The following is an 18,993-nucleotide window of genomic DNA, read 5'->3' on the forward strand; positions in this document are numbered from 1 at the left end:
TTCTCTAAGGATTAGGCAGCTGAAGGCGGCTATATACGTGTGGCGGTTCCATGGTGTAATGGTTAGCACTCTGGACTCTGAATCCAGCGATCCGAGTTCAAATCTCGGTGGAACCTATACCCATAGCTTTTTAATAATTCGTTTACGATCTTAATAAGAAATGAAACTACTGCCATGTATCGAGCCTTGAATTAAGTGAAATATAATCTTTGCCTATAAAAAACACAAATTTCCTCATTCTGTTCGGGATCCACTGCCTGGAGGTTTGATAATTAGCTACTTTTTAAAACCAGAGCCCTCTGCCAAGCCCTTGATTCAGAAGCTTTAACAAAACGATCTATTTTGCTGGAATTTTCTTCACTCAGCTTCAGTCAAGGGCAGGCGCTTCTCACCCACTCCTCTCCGGAAATCTCTCAAACTATCTCCAGATGTCACTCAGAGAACTTCGCCCACCCTCCTCATCAAGATTCATCAAGAACTTCTTGAGTCCTGTTTGTTGGCCTCTAAGCTAAGCCCGTTTACATAACTAACTTCATCTAACACGCAGAGCAATGGATGGCTTTGCGGAATCTGCATTTTAGGGGAAATGTCAATCTGGTCAAGCCTCAGAGCCTCCTTGTATTTGAAAGGACTCTTGAATTACAAAATTCCCAAATACCTTTCCCACTCATTATCCCCTGCCATCTATATGCAAACTCTCAATTTAGGCTGTTGAACAAGAGTGTAGAAGAGAGAATGGCTCCTTCACACTTGTCCTCTTTCCTGTTCCTGGCAACTGAATGTTAGGTTACCTGACTGAAAGGAATTAAGCTTACACATAGAATAAGTTGCTAACCAATTGACCTTAAATAAGAATACTACTTACTCTTGATTATCTGAGTAGGCCCGATGTCCTTTAAAAGTGGAAAACGGAGCTGGGGTTGTGGCTTTGTGGTGGGACACTTGCCTAGCACATGTGAGGCACTGGGTTTGATCCTCAGCACCACATAAAAATAAATAAAATAATGTCCATCTGCAGCTAAAACGTCTTTAAAAAGAAAAAGTGGAAAACAGAAGCAAAAGAGGTCAGAGTGATGTGGTGTGACAAGACCTAAACTCACCTTTGAAGATGGAATAAGGGGGCCAGGAGCCTAGGATTTCTGCCAGTATAAGGTGACAAGAGGTTCATCTAAGGTTCTAAATACTCCCAGGAGGTGAGCATTTAAGCTAGGAGAGATGCATGATATTCCTTAAGCAGCAAAATATTTGTAGGACACCTGTGTGCCACTGATTATTTCTCAGACAATCCCAGTGCTTAGATAGACAAGATGGCCCCACAAAAGGCAGACTGCCAGTAACCAGACATTTCAGGAGTAACTAACAGCTCAGAGAAACAGATAATTAGGAAGGACTCCCTGGAGGGAGAGGAACTAGCACTAACCCCTGAAGGAGGGAGCAAGGAAGGAAAATCATTTTGGGAAGTGAGTGGAGGAAATAGGGTATAAATATGTTGTGCAAAGCCATGAATGCCAGAATCATCATGAACTTTTCCTTTTAAGTCATTTGTTTCTCATTGTGTGTTCTGAGAAGGACAAAGTGTTCCTCAAAAGAAGAGTTGCATGGTCAAGTGAAATTGAGAACAACTACATAGTCTCCCCCATTAGAGATTCCCTTAGCACTTTGGCATTTTAAAGTCTATAGATATTCCCCTCTGAAGATATATTTTTTAACAGTGTTTAACACAGCATTTCCCAATTCAACACACTACAGAAGTGTTTTTCTTTTTTAATTTCTTTTTTTTTTTTTTGCAGTTGTAACTGGACAAGAATGCCTTTATTTTATTTATTTTTTTATGCAGTGCTGAGGATCAAACCCAGTGCCTCACAAGTGCTCGGCAAGCACTCTACCACTGAACTAAATCCCCAGCCCCAGAATTGTTTTTCTATGGGATACTGTTGGCATCCTTCTGAATACTCTGTGGAAATAAAAAAAGATTTGTGGACAGGGATGATTGAAATAAACCTGGTCTTAGGGAAAGTAAGTGACTGTGAACTGCAGGACCGGGGTAAAGAAAGACTGGAGGGATGAATATCAGAAGTCTACTTGCAATCTACAGGACACAAGTTAATAGAAATGGGGTGCAGCCATGGGAATAAATAAAGAAAAAGGTTATGTGGGGAGAAAAATAGTATTCCATAGACAAAGAAGAGAATTGAGGTTTTACTTTCTTGTTTTTGTTTTTTAAGAAGGGTAGTAATTACTTGATGCTTCTTTTCTAATCAATCAAGAAATACAGGCTAGATATGGTGGCCTATGCCTGTAATCCCAGCACTTTAGGAGGCCAAGACAGGAGGACTCTAAGTTTAAAAACAGCCTTGACAATTTAGCGAGACCCTGTCCAAAAATAAAATATAAAAAGGGCTGGAGATGTAATTCAGTGGTGGAGCACCCCTAGGATTAATCCCCAGTACCACAAAAAAAAAAAAAAATGGACCCCATTCTTAATGTAAGCAATTTAAATGTACAGAAGCATAAAAATTTAGATCCTTCACTGCTTCAATTCTTCTCCCAGCCCCAGAGGTAACTACTATGTATAATATATGTTATAATTACATATTTTATGTATTATTTATTATGTATGTACACACATATATACATGTACTTGTAAATAATATCAGGTTGTATGTTCTGTTCTTCATCTTAGAAATCTTTCCATATTAGTCTATACAGACTTAGCTATTTTGCTGCATAGTTTTCCTTAGCAAGGTTATATCATAGTTTGTACAAACATTGCCATTCTCTTTCCTGTAGATATGGCAAATGTTGAGGATTTACTAAATTAAAACCTATTTCCAAATCATTTCTTCCTTGCCCATTTCCACTAGAAAGGCTGGAAAAGCCAAATATTCATTTTTTCCAGCTATCCTAAAGAAGCAGCCATGTAGGAATTCTGGCCAATAACAGGCAAGCCTATAAGGAATCTAGGAAGGTTTTTCCTGGTTAGAGACAGAGGGGTTTCCACTTTTTTCTCTCTTTCTTCCAACTATAAATGGGATGTGGTATCCCATCCATGTGGCATTTCCTTTCACCCCAGAGAACCAGTTCAAACCTAATTGCCATCATTGAGCTATACTATTCACCAATTACAAACATTGAATTCCAGCAATACGTTTAATTCATGCCCAATAATTTTCACTTTTTTGCCTGTTGTATATGGCAAAAATATTTTATCCAAATCTACTACCACCTAACTTTTTTTTTTTGCTGGGGGGAGGTATCTGCTTTTTGGTTGTTTATTGAGAGTAGGTCTCACTATGTTGCCTAAACTGACATTGAACTCCAAGTTCAAATGATCCTCCTGCCTCAACCTGGGATTACAGGTGTACTGCACTGTGCTCAGTTATCACCTGACTTTTAATTTTGTTTATGATGCCTTTTTCCATACAGAAATTTTAAATAGTAATTTCATCAAATCTCTTTCAGTCATTTCTCTTATGGCTTCTGTATGTTATATTTTGCATAAAGTTTTTCCATGCCAAGAATACTCTAAAATTTTTCTTCTTCAAATATTTTTGAAATGTTTTTCTCCATCTGGATTTGACTTATATTAAGGATGATGTGAAATAGGAATCTAAATTAATTCTTTCTAAATGGTTAGCCAATTATTTCACCATCATTTATTTAAATATTCTACTTCCCCCCACTCATTTGAAATGCCTAAATTATTTTCAGTGCATTCACATAGATGAATGAATCTGTTCTTCAATCTTTCATATTAGATTTTTGACTAGGTTTTCATTACTAATCATTAAAAACAAAATTAATTCAAAAACAAAATATTAATTTGAAAATGATATGCAAAGTATGAGATTCTGCCTATGGAGATGCAAAAAAGTCAGATATATGAGGTTACTCTTTAGTTGGAAGAAAAATCAATAGAAAAAGGCAAATGAGGATAACCAAAAAAAAAAAAAAAAAAAACACCTCAGGCGGCCACAAAGGCACACTCAGTTGTCCCTTCAAAACAGACCCCATTGTAAGAAATGTATTTGGCCTCCAGCAGCCACACCTCCAAAATCCACTTCAGTGTTCACACTGAAGCCACACTCCTTCTGGACCCCTTCCAATGACTGAACACAGTGGGGCTATAGAGCTGGATCTTTTCTGTCCCAAGAGAGGCTCTTCTAAAAGGCAGCCTTTCTGGAGGTTTCCATTGGTCTAGATGAGATTTTTCTCTGAATCATATAACAATCTAAAGCTTTTCTATCTTCTTGCATAGATATTGAAATTGCATGGTGGTTGGAAGGCCCTCCTTCTCCCTTTTGTTCTTTTTTTAATATATATATTTTTAGTTGTTGATGAACCTTTATTTTATTCATATGTGGTGCTGAGAACCCAGGGGCTCACACATGCTAGCAAGCGCTCTATCACTGAGCTACAACTCCAGCCCCTCTCCCTTGTTTTTTATAGGTATTTTCCCCAAAAGAATCTCTTGCACTTCTCATTCATCTGGTATCTGTTTTCATAGGACCTTACCTGATATGATACCTTGTCATTGGTCTAGAGTTCTCCTCCTATGCCAGTATCACAGTACTTCAATTATTATAACTTTGTAGTCTAGTTTGATTTCTTATAGATGGTATTAAATAAGTAAATCTTTGTATAGCGCTTTAGAATAGTATCTAACACATAGTAGGAGATATATGTACTTGGTAAATAAAAATAAATGTGGAAATTCCCTCTCAATGTTTATTCTTCCTAAACATTGATTATTTTAAAGGACTTTCTCTTTCAAATGAACTTTAAACTTCTTAAGATCCATAAAGATTTATATCAGAGTTTTGGCTAGGGTTTCATTACAAATCATTAAAATCAAAATTCATTCAAGAAACAAAATACAGAAAGTTGGACATGATGTACAGAAATATGAGATTCCGCCTGTGGACATGCAAAAAAGTCAGAGAGAGATCTGAGGTTTAATCTTTATTTGGAAGAATGATCAATAGAAAAAGGGAATTGAGGATTAAAAAAAAAGCAGAAAAAGCAAAAATGCTGACCTTAGTTTCAAGCATGTCTATCTTAAATAGTCAATAGGAAAACCAAAAAAAAAAAAAAAAGACTAAAAAGCCTATAAATATAGATTTTAAAACATCTTAGAGAGACTGGGGTGGTAGCTCAGTAGTATGTGTGAGGCACTGGGTTCAATTCTGAGCAATGCATATAAATAAATAAAATAAAGGCCCATTGACAATTTAAAAATACATTTTAAACATAAAAATAAAATGTCTTAGAATATGTGGGGGAAATGACCTGGACTACATCCTTTGCATCCTCAAGGCAACAATACATGGTTGATTAAAAACCAAGTGGGGCCAGACACGATGGTGCACACCTATAATACCAGCTGCTTGGGAGGCTGAGGCAGGGGAATTGAGAGTTCAAAGCCAGCCTCAGCAAAAGCAAGTCTCTAAGCAACTCAGTGAAACCCTGTCTCTAACTAAAATACAAAATAGGGCTGGGGATGTGGTTCAGTGGTTCAGTGGTCCAGTGGCCCTGAGTTCCATCCCCAGTACCAAAGGGAAAAAAAAAAAAAATCAAGTGGACCCTGCTAGGGCTGTGTTTGAACATCTGCTTAGCCATTCACTTGCTGTTTCAACTTTAATAATTTATCTAATCCAGCGGAAGCTCAGCTGCTTATCTGCAAAATGGGAACAAGGATGAAGAACTGAAATAATATATGTGTAGTTCTTAGCTTCATTCTTGGAACATAGTAAATATTCCGCCAATTCATTCATTTTCAACAGGGATCATTTTTACCCCCAGAAACATTTGGTAGTGCCTGGAGACACTTTTAGTGCTACTGGGGGTGCTATTGGCATCTAGTAGGTAGAGATTAGGGGCACTGCTAAGCAGCCTAAAATGCACAGGAGAGCCCCCAAGATGAAAGGAATTACCTGGCCCAAAATGTCAATAGTGCCAAGGTTGAGAAGCATGAGGCAATAGTAAGAATCCAGGCCAAAGCCAGCTGTGGGAAAGGATCAGAATGGTGTGAGCATCACCTCCATCCTAGCTCACTTTTGAAATTGTTGAGCACACTCCCTAGGCCTCAGAATGCCTAGAGACAGGCATGCCTCCGTACAGAATTCCATAAGGTAGAACCCAAGGCCTGATGTAAAAGGTTTCCATATGTGGTTTCTATTTGTTAAGACATTGCCTATGGTTGTTTTGTTCTATAATGGCAGAGTCGAATAGCTGTGGCAGAGACCTTCTGGTCCAAAACATGAAAATACCCTCTGCCTGGTAAACAGACTTCAGTGCACTATTTCTGGGCCCAAAGGAATTTTACAGTGTTATTCACTTTATCTGTTTATCTGTTAATCTCTGCATACCAATTTCATGTACTTTTTTGTAATTATACTAGGTCTATTCCACAATAAAAACTTTTGAGAGAGAGAAGAAAACAGATCTTATGAAGTGGTAAAATTCATCTTCTGTGCTTTTTATCTCTCTTATTGAGGATATTGTGAGATGACAAATTATATACTAGATCAAGAAAACTCTTAAACTTTATCTGATTATAGTCAATAGAGTACTAGTTATTCTTAGGGAAAGCAATGATAATATATATTTTTATGTAAATATTTTTATTGCTTAAAATATATGCCTTTTACATATAGATTAAAATTTATATTATAGACAACTTTTTGTTTATGCCCAAATACTACATAGTTCAATTATAGACTTTTTCTATAACGTGAAATTAGAATCAAAATAACATCTAACTTTTTTTATATGAGTTTACTCTTCACATTTTCTTAGCCTTTTAGGTTTGGTGCTCAGAGATTATAAATCATATGGCACAAAAATGTAAAAGGACGGATACAAATCAAGAGTATAAACCCATAGAATGGAAAAAATATTTAAAAATCAAACTATATAAAGAACTCTTATAACTCAACAAGAACAAAGAAACCAACAGCCAATTCAAAAACAGGCAAAGGACTTAAATAGTCATTTCTCCAAAGATCTCCAAATGGCCAGTGAGCATGTGAAAAGATGCTTAATATCATTAACCATTAAGAAATGCAAGTCAAGGGCTGGGGTTGTGGTTCAGTAATACAACACTCACCTGGCACATGTAAGGCACTAGGTTCGATCCTCAGCACCACGTAAAAATAAATAAATAAAATAAAGGTATTGTGTCCATCTACAACTAAAAATAAAAAAAAAAAAAGAAATGTAAGCCAAAACCACAAACCCAATCAGATGGCTATTATAATTTTAAAACAAAATATAAATGTTGGAGAGAACGAGAAGAAATTGGAAACCTCAGCATTGCTAGGGAGGATGTAAAATGTGTAAACACTGTGTAAAACAGTTTGATGGTTCCTTAAAAATTAAACATAGTCAGCTCCTGTGGTGCTCACCTGTAATATCAGCTACATGGGAAATTGAAACAGGAAGGTCACAAGTTCAAGTTGAGCTTGGTAAACTTAGCAAGACCCTATCTCCAAATAAAATATAAATATGGCTGGGAATAAATAAGTAGGGCTCAATCATGTAGCTTGGTGGTAGAGTACCACTGGGTTCAATCCCCAAGTTCACTGAAAAACTTTTTTAAAAAGAGTTGGGGATGTAGTCAGTGGTCAAGCACTTGTCTTACGTGCACAAGGCCTTGATTTCAATCCCTAGTATCGAAAAAAAAAAAAAAAAAGATAAACATATAATCATATGATTCAGCAATTCCACTCCTAGAATTTCAGAAGAATTGAAAGCAAGGATTCAAGCAATACATCTATGTGAATTGAAATGACACAAACGAACAAATAGGTTATGATTTCACTTGTCTGAGGTACTTAGACTAGGTACATTCATAGAGATAGAAAGTACAATGGTGATTGCCAGCGGGTGAGGAGTGGGGAAGGGGGTGTTATTGTTTAATGGGCACAGGGTTTCTGTTTGGAATGATGAAAAAATTCTGGAAATGAACAGTGATGACAGTTTTCAACATTGTGAATATACTTAATGTCACTGAATTATACACTTAAAAGAGTTATGATGAAAATTTTGTTTTATATACATTTTGCCAAGGGGGGAAGAAAACTAAAAGGAGTCTGGATCTCATTTCTTTTTTTTTAATATTTATTTTTTTAGTTGTAGTTGGACACGATACCTTTATTTTATTTATTTATATGTGATGCTGAGGATGGAACCCAGGGCCTCGCACATGCCAGGTGAGCACTCTGCCGCTGAGCCAGGACCCCAGCCCTGGATCTCATTTCTTAATGAGATCAGGAAAAAGGGACAGATGGTGATACAGGACTGGAACAGGCTGAGATCCTCAGTCTTCCCAGGATCCCTGTCTCTCTGGGACAATTTGCCTCTTTCCTGACAGCCTCCCACAATTCCTGTGAACTGGATGGCTTTCTGTTCACCCTCATCCACACTCATCCCCCAAATGTGATGTGGCTCAGTGGTAAAGTGCCTCTGGCTTCAATCCCCAGTATCATAAATAAATAAAGCCACAATACTAAATTGGTCAGGGCAAAAAAAGAACAGATAAAGGTGACACTTACAGATGTAGATCCAAAGCTTAGAACAGAGAAATGATTACTATACAATCCAGTCAATCCATTCCTAGGCATTTATCCAAAATAAATGAAAGTTCTATATAGTCACACAAAATCCTGTATGCAAATGTTCTTAGCAGCCTGTTTTTGTGATAGTAAAGAACTGGCAGTAACCCAAATTTCCATCAACAGGTGAATGGGGAAGTAGCTCAGTGCAAATTTTATGTATGCAAATTTTAGTATAGCCACACTATGTAACACTACTCCGCAATAAAAAGGAAAGAATTGCTGATAAAGTGGGTGGAGAATTGCAAGAATTGCAAAAGTGGATGAATTTCAAGATAAGCATGCTGAGTGAGAGAAGCCAGAGGAAAGGAGCACATGTTGTATGATTCTAGAAGTCTACAGACTTAAATAAGGTCTGCAGAATGCAAATAACCTATAGTGACAGAAAAGAGATCAGTAGTTGTCTGGGGACAGAGCCAAAGAAAGGTAAAGGAACTAAAAGGCATGAAGACATTTGCTGGGATGGCGCTATATTCATTATCTTGATGTAGTGATTGTTTCACAGGTGTACACATATCTCAAAACTCATTGAATTTCATACTTTAAGTATGTGCATTTCTGTTTTTGGAAAAAGAGAGCAAGAGGGAGGTAAAGAAAGAGTACCTTTTGATCCTCCCCATTTGGGGAACATGGGTTTACCAGAAGCAAGGGACATTTAATCCCCTAAATATTTTGAGACAGGGTCTTGCTAAATTGCCAAGGTTAACCTCAAACTTGATATCCTCCTGACTTAGCCTCCTGAGTCACTAGGATTAGAGGCATGTGCCATCATACCTGGCCCCATTTGTTGTTTTGTGATGGAATCTTACCGTGTTGCACAGGCTGGTCTCCAACTCCTGGGTTCAATCAATCCTCCTGCCTCAGCCTCCTGCGTGGCTGGAGCTACGACCAAGCCTGGTTCCATCTCTGACCTTCTTCAATACAAAGTTAGGATACATAGATATCAAAAATCACCATCACTACTGTGTGCAGTAGCTATAGTCCCAGCTATTCAGAGGCTGAAGTGTAAGATTACTTGAGCCCAGGGGTTCCCACTTAGCTTGGGAAAACAGACTTCTCATAAATACATACATACATAAATTGCCATTGCCACTCTAACATGTACTAATCACTAAGTCACCTGCATGACTCCTTTTCAGTATCTCTAGTTTATGTCCCTTTCCATTCCCACAACCACTGTTTCAATCTAAATCCTCTTTCCCTGCTGTTTGGTTACAATCTACTCTTACCCTCAGTTTTCTCCCCATTCAGTCTAACATGAAGGTGACTATCAGAACAATCTTGACAAAAGACATATCCTACTACATGACACCTATTATTCAAGCCATCATTAAAAATCTGTGTTGCCAAGTGCCATATCCCAGCAGCTGAGGAGGTTGAGCAGGAGGACAGGAGTTCAAAGCCAGCCTCAGTAAATTAGCAAGGCCCTAAGCTACTCAGAGAGACCCTGTTTCTAAATAAAAAATACAAAATAGGGCTGGGAATTTGGCTCAGTATTCGAGTGCTCCAGAGTTTAATCCCTGGTACCCCCCACCCCCGCAAAAAAATCTGTGTATATCCACACAGCCTGAAAACAAAAGGTTATAAAAATAAAATGTTAGCAGTGGTTATCCCTGTGAAGTAGGATGATGGATGAGTTTTTATTCTTTTGTTTCTATGTTTTATATATTTTGTGGGAGTTTTTTTCTAATAAAAATATCCTTGTTGATTTTACTTGTTATAAAAGAAATGAACACTTGCTGTAAAACATTCAAGCAACACAAACAATATGGAAATAAAGTAAATTTGGAAAGTGGAGTTTGTTTGGTCCCGGTCACTAACGCTGTGGTTGTGTCCCCAACATTCAACCAACCCTTCTCTCCAAGAGGCAATTTGGGCGGGATTACCCCTACCCACAGCTCCAGGGATGGCTTCTGGAATGACCTAAACCAGCGATTCTCAAACCTAATATCCGAACTCTGATATTGTAACCAACATTTTATAGCACAGCCTTTACCATCCTGACTTATAAAATCAATAGAACTTATGATAGACTTCTGGCACACAAAATTCTTTTAAAGTTAGGAGCCGAGTTTACTGGTATTTATTTTATTATTTTGCTTCATAACATATGTGTGTTCACAGGTGTGTGTGTATAGTACTATATAATCCATTTTAGCTGTTGGATATATACAGTTACAGAGGAAAACATCACAACTAAAGAAAGATGTCAGACACCGTTTTAAAGAGGCTTCTGAGTGTTGAATGGGTAATTTTAATATCTGTATAATGCTGCAAATATAATATAAATGAGAAATAAGACAATAACTCATGATAAAATAATATATACTTCAATATGTACATGCTTGAGCACAACCATAATAGAAGACATAATGAGGTAATTAGATACTTGAACCTCATAGCAGAATCACCATTTATGCCACAGTATGTATGAAGCAGCTACTGTGTGTCAGGCACTGTTTATTAGAAAGGCAGACAAAAATCCCTGCCTCACAAAGCAAACATTCTAGTAACTTGGTAGGAGATAGACATCAAGCGATCAACATAATGCACAAGTAAGTTTTGGTTTGTTTTGCTTTGCTTTGCTTTACTTTTATGTTTAATTGGAACCAGGGTTTAAAATTTATACATAAATTTATTTTGGAATAGTGGTTCTTTTTGGAGAGTTGTAAGAGAAATTCACTAAGATGTTTAATATATTTGAGGTGGAGGTTTAATTTCTTTTTTGGCAGGGGGGATACCAGGGATTGAATCCAAGGCACTTAACCACTGAACCACATCCTCAGCCCTTTTTTATAATTTATTTAGAGACGGTCTCCTTAAGTTGCTTATGTCCTCACTAAGTGGCTGAGGCTGGCTTTGAACTCATGATCTTCCTTGCCTTAACCTCCCAAGCAGCTGAGATTACAGACATGCACCACTGCACCCCAGCAGAAAATGATACATTTTATGGGGGGGAAAAATAGGACAATTGGGAGGTGGGTAGCAGATTGTAGTTTAAAGTAGAATGGTCAAAGCAGCCCTCACTAGAAGGTACACTCAAAAGTTGTGAGGGAGTGTATCATGCAAATTGTCTAGGGAGAAATTATTCTGGCGAGTAGAACAACCAGTGCAAAAATTCTAAAGCAACATACTTAGCAAGTGTATGGTTTCTAAGTGGACCAAGGAAATGGATTGGAGAAAGTGGTATAAGTAAAAGCAGAAGTAGGAAACGAATCAGAGAAAGTAAAACAACTAGATCTCCAAGGGCCTCACAGGCCTTTGTAAGACTTGTACTCTGAGCAGAATGGTGAAACATTAGAAGGCTTTGAGCACAGGAGTGATATGATCTGACCTACATTTTTAAAGGAAAATTCTGACTGCTGTGTTGAAAATAGATTTTAGGCAAATAAGGGAGGGAGCAGGGAGACCAGTTGAGAGGTGGTTAAGAACCCAGGCAAGAAATGAATGCAACAACAACTTCAAATTCAGACTGATATTCAGTACCGTATTTCATAGAATCTAAGACATCATTGATTGTAGGATATATCCTGATTTCAGAGATGTTAAAATATGCAGCGTGAATTACATTATGCAGCGTGAATTGCAATATGCAAGGCTGAATCAGTGACTCAAATACCACAAATGTTCGTGGTTGAAGATATGATTTTTCTGAAATAATGAACAACTTTTGGTAAAGTTCCAAATGTAACAAAGTACTATTTTTTCTCAATTTACCCATTAACCCCATATAAGAAATTTAGTTTATATTAAAACTACACTAAATAGTTCATATTTATATAAAAAATACAGTTTGAGTCTAGATTCAAATTATTATACACAAATTTTAAAAATCTGCCTTAATGCATATTATAAGTTGTAGGGTGTAGGAAAATTCTGAAATGTATTTGTCCCACAATTGAAACCTAATCCCCCTGGCCTACATTCTCTAAATGCTCAATCATTGTGACAACCAATTTCTCCCCAAATTTCAAGAGTCTGTAGAATGGGATGCCAGCATAGTTCATATTCAGGAACAAACTCATGACCACTTCTATGGTCCCCAGGGTTATGGTCCTTTCAGAGGGAAGCCAGGGACTGCTTGTGCGATGGGGGAGGGGAGATACCCTTTCCTATCTCGAGTGCACTCCAGCCCTCCTACCACCAGAGGGAGCCTGCCTTTAGATAAGGCCCTAACCATTTTTAAATTCTTTATTTTTAAAAAGTTTTTTCTGTTGTTGAGGATCAAACCTATGGCCTTGAGTATGCTATACAAATGCTCCACCACTAAGCTACACCCCCAGCCCTAAAACTCAAATATTTATTTTTATATTATTTAACCAATATGCTTTTTTTTTCAGAAAATTATTTTAATAGTTATAAAACACTTTTTTACAGAATCAGTATAAAATAGCAATTGATTATTTTATAATTATCAGAATTATTTAGACTTGAGGTCTTGGCTAAGTGGGGCTGAAATCAACAAAAGGTCTTGGACTGTTGGCTCAGAAATCATCCTAAGAAGCCCACCCTGTTGATGTCTGTCGTGCTTAGCTCTCATGAGATGACCCGGTTCTTCTTTTAAAAAAAGGATCTCTCTTTATTCATTCTTTGGAGGCTTGAAGTGAATTCGACAGCGTTCATTAAACACCTTCCAGCTCCTGTCATTTACCACTTCTTCAACATTCAGTTCTGATTGCATCCACTTCAACTTTGTTCTTTTCTAAGTTGCTTTAATAACTTTAAATCATCCAAATTCTTTTCTCTCTCAACGAAGGTTTTTTACTACTTCTGAGGTTTGGACTATACAATTTTTTATAACTTTTTCCCTACTAGCATGAGCTGCCATCAAAGACTCATAAAGTTGTTTACAGGTTTGGCTGGCATCGATTTTCCCTGCAAAGGAAGCTGTTGGAACCGTAGTGTTTAATTCAGGTACTATTCTGTCATCAATTGTCCTCATCACCTTGAGTAATTCCTGGAACTCGGGGAACTCCTCACAGCTCACACCGCCACTGGGCACCGCCATATTCCCAATCTGCTTTTGATAAGCCTTTAGATTTTTGCAGTGTTTGAATACTGTAAACAAGTTGCTGCACACAGTGGGGCACACCTGTAATCCCAATGGCTCAGGAGGCTGTGGCAGGAGGATCTGGAGTTCAAAGCCAGCCTCAGCAATTTAGTGAAGGCCTAAATCCCGGTATACACACACACACACACACACACACACTATAAACATGCTGAAGCAAATATCTTTTCAAATATTTATTTCTTTTGAAAACATTTTTAGAAGAAATGCTTTCCCATTAGTTGTAGCAATTTTAATTCCTAATAATGGCTTATGAGAGTCCCTGATTCTCTGTTCTTAAAAATATAGTATTTTTCATTATTTTTATTTTTGCTGTCTCTCACTTTTATTATAATATAATTTTATTATACGTTAAAGTGAAATTGGGAATTTTTTAAATGTTTACTAGACAATTTTATTTCTTTTTTTTGTGAATTGCCTGTTCAAATCCTTTGTCCCTTTGTCAACCAGATATTCATCATTTGTCTAATAAAAGCTCTTTATAGAATTAAGGATATTAAGTTCTTTCCACTCTTATATGCTAAAAATATTTTCCACAGTTTATTATTGGTGTTTTAGCTTTTTAATGGAATTTTTCATGTCAAGTTTTATTTTTAGCATTAGTTTTCTTATATGAATATCCAATTATCTCAACATCATTTATTGAACAATCCATCATTTCCTATTGTTTTGAAATATCATTCTTATATCTTAAATTCCCATCCTAAAACTCCATAGTAATGGGTCTACTTTTGAACTTCCCTTTTTGTTCCATTGATTTTTTTCTACCTATGTATCAGTGCTTCTCGTAATTCTTTTCTATCTTAAATATTTTTTCTAACTTTATATCACATTTATGTTTTCTAGGTGAGCTTTAGAAACAATTTAATATATTACAAAAATATCTATTGGGGGTTTATTTGGATTGCATTGCAATCAGATTAATTTGTAAAGAAATGATTTTTTTTTTAGTTGTAGATGGACATGATACCTTTATTTATTTATATGTGGTGCTGGGGATCGAACCCACATGCAAGGCAAGCATTCTACCACTGAGCCACAATCCCAGTCCCAGGATTTATTTTTATAACAAGTTTTTCCTTTCGTGAAAATATATAACTATTGTTCAAGATTAGTTTTATGCTTTTGAATAAAAATTTATCCTTTTTTCTGTAAAGGTCCTACACGTTTTAGATTAGGTTTATTCAGAAGTATTTTATAGCAGTTGCTATCACAGTGAACCAAATATTTTTCTATCTGGTATATATCTTAGTGTGTTTATTTGTGTGTGTGTATATGTGTGTGTGTATGTGTGTGTGTGTGTGTGTGTAAACATATTGCTATTTTCTGAATGTGTGTCTCCTCCAAAATTCATACTGAAACTTGATCCCCAAGTGTGGTATTATTTTGCAAAGTGATTAAATTATAAGGGCACTCCTCATGTAGATAAATGCCATTATAAAGAGGCTTCAGGAAGGGCTTGCCCCTTTTCTTCCCTCCATTTTCTTCCATGTGAGAACACAGCTTTTATCCCCTCCAGGGGATGCATAACAAGGTGCCATCTCAGAAGCAGAGACAGCAGCCTTCACTAGAAGCAAACCTTCCAGTACCTTGATGTTGGATATCTCAACCTTCAGATCTGTAAAAAAAAAAATAATTTTCTATTATTTATAAGTTATCCATCCATAGCATTTTGCTATAGCAGCACAAATAAACTAAGACATACACATACATATAGAAGCTCCATGATTTACAATGGGATTATGTTCTAGCAAACCTATCATAGGTTGAAAATAACATTAAATCAAAAATGTATTTAATACCTCTAATCTACCAAGCATGATAGATTAGCAACATAATACACTGTTGTTAGCACATGGCTGACTGGAAGCTGTGGCTTGCTTGCTACAGCTGTTCAGCATCCCAAAGAAAGTGTAATACTACATATTACTAATTCAGGAAAATCAAAATTCAGAAACCAAAGTACAGTTTCTTCTGAATGAGTATCACTTTTGCACCATCATAAAGTTACAAAAAAATTTATAAGTCAAACCATCATCACTTGGGAACCATCTGTATATTGTATATATCCTATTAGCCACCCCACTGGATTCTTTCTTTTTTTTTTTTCTTGGAATTTTCTCAATGAATAATAAAATATTCTCCAAATAAAAATCTTTAAAAATTTCTTTTGTAAGCTGTACCTTTTACTTACTTTTCTTGTCCTATTGCAATAGCTAGTCCTTCCAGAAAACATTAACAATGGGACTAGTGGATGGCATCTTTGTCTTGTTTTCCTTTTTAAAAAATGTAACAGCTTTATCGAGATATAATTATTTACAACAAAACTTACCCTTTAAAAGTGTACAATTCAGTGTAATAAGAATTGTAATGCATTCCACTGTCATATAAAATAATAGATAAATAAATAAATAAATAAATAAATAAATATTTTTTAAAAGCGTACAATTCAGCATTTTTATTTTTATTTATCTATTTCAGTTTATTATTAGTAGTAATATTTGTAGTAGTAGTAGTACTGGGGATTTAACCTAGAGGTGCTCTACCACTGAGCTACATCCCCAGGCCTTTTTTGTTTTTTATTTTGAAACAAGATCTTGCTAAGGTCACCCAGCCTGGCTTCAAAATTGGGATCCTCCTGACTCACCTTCCTGAGTCACTGGGATTAAAGACATGCACTACAACACCTGGGCACAACTCAGTGTTTTTAGAAAGCTGAGGTGGATCTTAAAGGCACTAGCTGCTAGAAGCTGTCAACGACTATATTACTTGCAGCTATATGGCAAGTGTTTTTTTTGTTTTGTTTTGTTTTCATACAAGGGGTTGAACTCAGGGGTGTTTAACCACTGATCCACATCCCCAGCCCTTTTATATTTTATCTGGAAACAGTACCTCACTAAATTGCTGAGGCTGACTTTGAACTCAAAATCCTCCTGCCTCAGCCTCCTGAGTTGCTGGGATTACAGACATGCATCACGCACCTGGTTGACAAGCATTTCTTTTAGAGATAGGTCTGAGCATTACACCTCATAGTTACCCTCTTTGTATTGTAATCTTTTATGTACGTGCTATCTCATGAGGTTTAGGATATTTTCTTCCTCTTCTTTAAATAATTCTTTGTGCTAGGTGTGGTGGTGCACACCTGTAATCCCATCAGCTTGGGAGGCTGAAGCAGGAGGATCGAGAGTTCAAAGCCAGTCTCAGCAACTTAACAAGGCCCTAAGTAACTCAGTGAGACCCTGTCTCTACACAAAATATGAAAAAGAGCTGGGGGGTGGCTCAGTGGTTAAGTGCCCCTGGATTCACTCCCCGGTACCAAAATAATAACAATAATAATAATAATAATTATTATTATTATTATTTTTTGTATCTCTAAAAGTGCCTAGCATAACTTCTGCCCATGATATAACTTTATTATATATGTATAATAAATTATTAATTACCTGCCTGTTGATTTAGGACCTTTATTTAATGTGGGCAGAAAAGTATAAAACACAGTTCTTACCAATAATGTGTAAATGTATTGAAAGACCTAAGCAATCTCATTCTACTTGGGACTTCATTTTGCTCTGAAACTTAACCTCTGACCTACTGCAGTCCTAAAGTCAGGAAAATACCACAGCAAAGCTCTGTGGAAACAGTTCTCGGAAAAGCTGCAGATGGTGATCACCTAAGATAGGCCAAGATATCGAAATATCTGAAATTCCAGATGGCCCCCACCTAGGTGTGGTGACCAATATCTAAACTAGAAGCCCTGCACATACTACCCTTGCGACATCCTCACGATTTAAACCAATCAATTTTAAGTGCGTCAACCCCTTGAACTAACCAATAATTCTTTCCAGATTCTTTCCCGCCACTTGATACGCTAATCATGTTTTAGAGTTGTTTTATGATTTTCCCGCAGCGTGTGATGATTTGCTAAGAGATGCTATGATATATGTGAAGTCCCTGCCTTCCCCAAAGAATGTATAAAACTGCTGCAAACCCTGGGCTTGGGGCCTCAGTGTCACCAGTTGCTGTGTGCACAGAGGACAGAGCTAGCTCGCAATAAACACCTCTTTGCTGCTTACATCAATCTTGGCCTCTGGTGGTCTTTTGGGGGTTCCGAATTCGAGCATAACAGTATAACCACTAGATGTTAGGATTACTGATTTGTAGTATTTGCTGGTTTCCAAGGTATAAATACTCCCGCCAAGGTCAATTTCAAGCTGCCCACATGACGTTAACCAGGATGTAAAATTCTTGAGAATTTAATAATCAGGCCTCTCAAACTGATCCAAACCAACTCGGGTACATCATTAGTCTTTACTTTCAAAGAGTATTTTTGAGTGTTATCTTCCCCCTTTGGTTTTTATTTATTGAAAAAGAATAATAAAAGATATTAAATGAAAATTTTTAAGAACTCACCCATAATTCAATTATTGTAATAGCTAACATAACTGAATTTTTCTGTTCCTAGTCTTTGCCTCACACAAATTTAAGTAATTATTATCAACAAGTTTTTTTAAAAAAAATATTGTGGTAAATTTCAAACAATACAACACGGACATAATAAAATAATCATCCCCATGTATCATTGCCCACCCCTCAAAATGTTCACCTGTGGCCCGTCCTGTCCTGTTCACATCACCAGCCACTTGCAGCCCTCACAAAGCCACCACTTTTTGAAACAAATCCCAGACATCATATCCTTCTATCTGTAAATATTTCAGTAGTAACCATTAAATTTTTCATTCAGCTTTTTTCACTTGTAGTCTAAGGAAGACAAAGATATAAATAATTCAACTAAAAAATTTTAAGTATTCTGGTGTTGGCAGTGAAGGTTGATTTGGGAAAAGCAGAAGGAGGAGTGTGTAAGAGCTATCACATCTGGAAAGCCTTATTAAACCTTTTTATTTTTATTTTCCATCCTTCCTTTTGTGGTGAAGGATGGTAGAACCCAATTAAAATTCCACATGTTATCATGTGCGTCAACATTAACATGGACCCAATCACAGCGTCTCTACACATGAAAAACACTCATCAAAATAAATTCTATTTAATGGACCTAAATCCCAAGATAGTTATTAGGCATCTTCTCCAATGTCAACAATTTTAAAAGATTTCACTATCAACACCCTTGGATATATTTATTATTTTTTTAAATTTTCCATCCATTGACCAGATATTTCCAGGAAGACAGATTATTGTCTCTTTCGCTCTTCCACTCTTTTATGCTCCAGTGTCATCAGTGGTGTCACTCTTCAGCCCTTTAGAGATCAGCATAGAGAAGGCAAAACTGAAAGTCAGCCCCAAACAGAAAATTGG

General features: G+C 36.7%; 1 non-coding gene and 1 pseudogene across 1 annotated transcript; one reads left to right on the forward strand and one right to left on the reverse strand.

The window, feature by feature from the left end:
• The first annotated feature begins 44 nt into the window (after positions 1-44).
• Positions 45-116, forward strand: Trnaq-cug. Its single transcript has one exon. It is a non-coding gene; the product is annotated as a tRNA-Gln (tRNA).
• A 12,850-nt stretch (positions 117-12,966) lies between these two features.
• On the reverse strand, positions 12,967-13,623 carry LOC107137781 (annotated as a pseudogene).
• Positions 13,624-18,993: the final 5,370 nt, after the last annotated feature.

Source organism: Marmota marmota, unplaced genomic scaffold (assembly GCF_001458135.2).
Source record: "Marmota marmota marmota unplaced genomic scaffold, marMar, whole genome shotgun sequence".
Taxonomy (NCBI): Eukaryota; Metazoa; Chordata; class Mammalia; order Rodentia; family Sciuridae; genus Marmota; species Marmota marmota.